We start from the raw sequence: 6,063 nt of genomic DNA, 5'->3' as shown, positions 1-6,063 counted from the left end.
AACCCTCTCAGTATCTCTGTGTGCAAAATGAGATATTGGGGACTCCCTCTTCTTCACTCAAGCGACCATTTGATCGCTTGAGCGGTCCCTTGACCTGCAAAGGGAACTACTAGGAGCACCTCATCTATGCTCGAGCGGTCTTTTCACCGCTCAAGCGATCACCTAGGACGAACTGTCACAAGAATTTCCCTTCTATGTCACTGTATCAAGTTTTTTTTTTCAGTTAAAAATTAAATAATTCTATTTTTAGTCCCCAATAATGGCGTCAAAAATTGATATTACTGTTTATGCACCAAAATATTTTATTTAAAAATCAGGTAATAACTACAACTTTATAGAATATCGGTCAAGATTAGGTGTCGATACACAAGGACTAAAGATAAGAAATAAATTTAATTTAGAAATTTAGGATTTTAATGAAGTTGTTGTGGATTTTTGGAGTGAAAATTAAACTATTAATTAAGTGAAATGAGATGAGAAAAGTATCTTAGGATTTTGAATCCACCACTGACCACGTAATTGGGAGTTGTTGTATTAGTTTATAGAAAATCTTTAATTTGCATATTATGATGTATCTTGGCCCAGATACTTTGTGAAAATAATTTTTGCATAATAAAATCTGAAAGCACAAACCATCTTGGCTTAGCATGGACCGTCTTCCTAAATTACATTAAACTATATTGAAGCATGACCTGCCATACATAGCATGACTCGTTTAACAATTTTACTACACAAACACTGAAAACCATTTGCATAATGAATATTACATAAAAAATTTATTGTATAAACAAATTTTCTGACGTTATATGAAGTATCTAAATTAAAACGAAACTACAGAATTAAATACAACTCACACCAATTACTTAATAAAAGTTTCATCTCAACCTCAAGACAAGGAAATTAGTTCCACATACTCATCAAAGTACCACTTTAAAAAATATACTTTTTAAACTCTCCCACTCTTCCTTTCTTTCTTTCTCTCTTTCCTTTCTTTTATTTCTTTTCTGAGCTTAACATTATACTATATATATATATAGAGAGAGAGATTGGCAGGTAGGCGGAAAATTTGACTCCCCATTAATTGCTTTTGTTTTTTTATTTCCTTTTTATTACTAAAATAATTTATATAATATAATACATACATATAAATTTCCTGTCGGATTTCACCACCGACAAGTTTTACTTATTTATTTATTTTATTATAGTTATTATTTGTATAATATACTAAAATAATATGATATAATATAAATTATATTAAAACAAATATATATAACAATTTATATACAAAACATTTAAAATGTATGAAAAATATAATATTATATAAAATTATAAAATAATATTAATAAATGAACTAATAAAGTGTATGTTAGTGAGCCAAATATGTAACATTTGGATTCCAATAAGGCATTGTACGGGGAGCAAATATTTGGTAATGCCCGTACTCCTTTCGTCCAAGTTCCTCGTCTATCCGATCGACCTGTGAACACAACGGCGGTGAGCTACCCGGCGGTGTGTGGCTGGAAAACCCCTCCAATGGTCAAGTTAGCACACGCTCAGGGATGGAGAGAGAGAGGAGAGAGTTGAGTGTTTTTGTTTATCTCACCAAATGATGTTCCATCCCCAGCATGGGGGCGCAGTCACGCTTATATACTTTATGCGCTCAACTCTGCACCGATTAGTCTCTTGATACATGGTGCTGCTCTCCTATCTGTCAGTACAAATCCAGCAATCGCCACCTAACCCAAACGTCAGGCTACATTAGCGGGAACTCGGCAGCCCAGCGGAATCACCTTGGCCTTCCACGACCGTGCTGCGTAACGTGCCCAAGTGCTCCACTCGCCGAGCTCCATAACAGCCGAGCTCGGTAGCACTCTGACAGGACCGAGTTCCACACAGGTTACACTGGCATTCAGAAGACTTTTCCCACCGAGCTAATCGTGCTCCCACAAAACCCAGTAGCAGATGCTCATCTCAGCTATGTAGACCTCGGGGACAGGCCTCGGCCGAGCAAGTCCAAATCCGGGGAAGCTCGGTCCAAACATAGGACCTGGACCTCAGATTTGGGCCTGGACCGAGCAAGCTCATCTCAAAGGAAGCCCCAGTTAGCTCGGCCTAAACAGGGGCGAGCCTCGACCAAGCAAATCCTACTCTGATCAGGCCCAAGTTAGCTCAGCCCTACACTGTTCGGTTCCTTTCATGGCCCAAAGCCAGATTATAAATCTCCCTCTCAATTGCCCCTTAATTCCGTCTGCGCAAGCGTGACTGGGATTACATGATCCGACTGGGGTAGACTCTCCCTCAGTTCTTAGTTCGCAAGACATTAACCACACTAATTCCCATGCTCGGTTTCTTGGCTTGCTCGATTGACGCCTTGACTTGCCATTCTGTCTCTTTAGTATTGACGCCGCCGCCATTATGAACACGCGTCGTCCATTTATTGGCCTCGAGCAGCCAACCCAGACGTCCCTTCACATTCGAAATTTTGGCAGTTCTTTTTGCCTATAAACATGCCATATCTCCCTTTCATTCCCTCCTTACTACTTCTCCTCTGCTCCCGACGAACCAAAGCTGTTGTGCCAACCCCACTACTCAAACATTGTTCTTGCCTTGGAGTGAAGCTCGAGGAATCAGCTTTTGCTTCTATACTAGTAAGCTCCTCGAAACTCCTCATTGCTTTTTCATTTGGTATTTCACATTCTAGGGCACGAAATCCATAGATTTTCGGATTTAACCCCCCAAAAACCTCTTCTGCCCCTGCTCACTTTGCTGTTCTTGAACTCCAGTGATGAATACACGAAGATCTGGAGCGCACCGAGCTCCAGGCCTTCTTTTGATCCTAAAAAACACCTAAACCAAGCAAATTGCGAGTTTGCGAAAACTCCTGTAGGAACCGAGGTAGGCAGAGGGCTTGACCGCTCGACCGGGCTAACATCTGGTCCGCTTGAGCGGGCGAGCTTATGGATTTTACCTTCGCGACCGAGGTGGCCTGGCACTCCATCTGACCGAGCTAAAGTCAAGCTCATTTTGCGCGACCGCGCTCCTACTTACACTTACCCTCATTTTCCTGCAGAGTCCAAGGGGACCACGCACCAACACTTAGGCTCTCAAAGACCAAGTAGCCATTAATCAAGAGTTTGTGCCAAATCAACATAGCCGTGCTAAAACTAGCCGGCTGCACATGGGGCGCTACTATTTCCTGGTCGACACACCGGTCGCTCTAGCCGCGTTCCAGGAAGAATACGGTATCCCGGACGACGTTCATCTAGAGCTCGATGCCGAGGACACGACCCCTTGGGGCAGATTAGACCAATGCCCCTTCACCGTGCTTTCCATTATAGAAGGTGGCCTCCGCTTCCCGGTTAACCCCCTAATGTGCAAGTTCGTGCGACACACCGGGCTAGCACCAACCCAAGTCTCAACTAACACTTACCGCATAATAAATAGAATTGCCAAGCTAAATAACCGGCTAGGAACCAGCCTTGGATTAGCGGAGATACTTCACCAATATACCCTAGGGTATACCGGCGATGGTCTCAACTATTATTTAAAAATTAGATCGGGCAAGAAGAAGATAGTAACCGGCACCACGGATAAAGACATGCACGACGATGACTTTTTCTGGGTGTCCACTAACTATGAAACAGCAGACGTGTCGGGTTGGTATATCAACAAGAACTTCGGTTCAACATGTAAGCCATGCTAACTACTCGGTCACACTACTTTCCTGCACTATTTTGTACTTAATATCTTTTCTTCTTTTCTTTTTTGCAACAATCGAAGCTTTGCAAGCCAACTACCACCATCCCAACGAAGCAGCCATCAGAACCGTGTTGCAGTACCGTAACCGAGATTGCCACGAACTTGTCGGCTACGTACCGACCTATAGATACTTTGCTCCCCGCCAGAGTAAAGTGACAGACTTCCTTCGAGCGCCGCCACCACCTCTTGACCCCACACTTCCGGACGTGCCCCTTATCCAGTTAACCGAGGCAGAGGAGATGGCCAAAAGAAGCCGCGTCAAGAATCTGATCACCACTACATCCACCGAGCTACCAAGCATTCCCTCCCGCACAGTCACTACCGGTCAATCAAGCGGGACCGTGGTCGCATTGGCGTCACCTGCCGCGGTGCAAGCAAGCAAAGAAAGCCACCGAGCTGGGAAAAGGCCTCGCAACACCGATCTCTCAGCCAAGCTCGTTGCAGAGTTGAACACCGAGCAACCGGCGGTCATAGCTGACCCAACACCACCATGGAAGCCGCAACTGAAGCACCGGGGAAAGGAGATCCCGATCAGCGCATCGATCAAAGGGGACAAGGAGCATCTACTCGCCTTTGACCTAACCAAAGCCTTGCTTCTGCCGAGCGACGTGACCGGCAGCGACCACGTGCACCCGGCTCGTGAAGTCCTCGGTCAAGTCTATGACCCAGGTAAGAATCTCAAACTTTTTATTCAAATTTTTCCAAGTGTTTGCTCGGTTTCCTTTCTTTAATCAAACTCTTTTCTTTGCAGGCCATCCAGAAACAACATCTGGTCATGGAGTGGATTCATAGACTCCGGCAGAAGGCAACCGACGCTGCCAACTAGGTTGGGCACCTTTAAACCGAGCTGGGGCGATCAAAAGCTTCTTTGGAGATCGCAAACTCTGACAACTCCAGGTTGCTCGGCCAGCTTGGAGCCGCCGAGCAAGAGAGAGATACTCTCCGAGCCAAGCTAGAGGCGTTGAAACAATCAATGAAGGATGAGCTGGATGAGGCAAACAATGAAGGTTTCAAGGAGGCTGAGGAAAACTACACGAAGCAAGTCCATGCCACCCATGACATTTTCTTCAAAGCTGGCTGGAAGGCTGCTTGCGAACAGCTCGGCCAAGGATCTGGAACTGACGTGTTTGCCTCTCCCCCAGCTGTCTTCCTGCCGACATACATGGTGCTATATGCCAACGACGTCTTCAGCGCATTGCAAGCTGAGGCCGAGGAAGACGGCGGGGAAGAAGCGGAGGAAAATGCCGAGGGAGATAACCACCCAAAGCAGACCAGCCAGGTGGAGACCGGGGTCCAGGAAAAAACAACCACAGTCGACCTGGAGGCTACTGCTACCGGGGATGAATTTGCTGACCTGTCCCCCTTAGTTTAGTTTTTTGTCTTTTTCTTCTTCAGTTTTAAGATTGTAACCGGGCTGCCAGCCCCACTGTATGTAACTCAGTTCCTCATCAATGAAAAGTTCTGATTTCGTTAAATGTTTGCACCGTGTTTAAACTAAACAACTTCAGCCGAGATAAAGCACCTTGGCTTAACAAATCATCAACTCGTCCTTGAGTAAATTATTAACTCATATAGCCGAGATAAACCATTTTGGTTGAAACCACAGTTGAGTAAAACATCAACTCATTTAACCAGAGAAAAATCATCTCGATTTTGACCATAGAGTTAAGCAAAACATCAACCCATTCAACCGGAGTAAGACATCTCGGTTTAAGCCACGGAGTTGAGCAAATCAACTCACTCAACTGGAGTAAAACATCTCTGTTTAAGCAGAGTAAATCATCAACTCGTTCAACCAGAATAGAACATCTCGGTTGAAATCACAGTTGAGCAAATCATCAACTCTTTCAACCGGAGTGAAACATCTCAGTTGAAATCACGGAGTTGAGTAAATCATCAACTCATATAGCCGAGATAAACCATCTCGGTTGAAACCACAGTTGAGTAAAACATCAACTCATTTAACCAGAGCAAAATCATCTCGGTTTAGACCATAGAGTTGAGTAAAACATCAACCTATTCAACCAGAGTAAAACATCTCAGTTTAAACCAAGGAGTTGAGTAAATCATCAACTCATTCAACCGAAATAAAACATCTCGGTTTAAATCACAGAGTTGAGTAAATCATCAACTCATTCAACCGAAATAAAACATCTCGGTTTAAATCACAGAGTTGAGTAAATCATCAACTCATTCAATCGAAGTGAAACATCTCGGTTGAAATCACAGATTTGAGTAAATCATCAACTCATATAGCCGAGATAAACCATCTTGGTTGAAACCACAGTTGAGTAAAACATCAAC

Source organism: Camellia sinensis, chromosome 3 (assembly GCF_055761805.1).
Source record: "Camellia sinensis isolate YWXY chromosome 3, ASM5576180v1, whole genome shotgun sequence".
Classification (NCBI taxonomy): domain Eukaryota; kingdom Viridiplantae; phylum Streptophyta; class Magnoliopsida; order Ericales; family Theaceae; genus Camellia; species Camellia sinensis.
The sequence above is the reverse complement of the archived record's forward strand: the minus strand, read 5'-3'. Positions refer to the sequence as shown.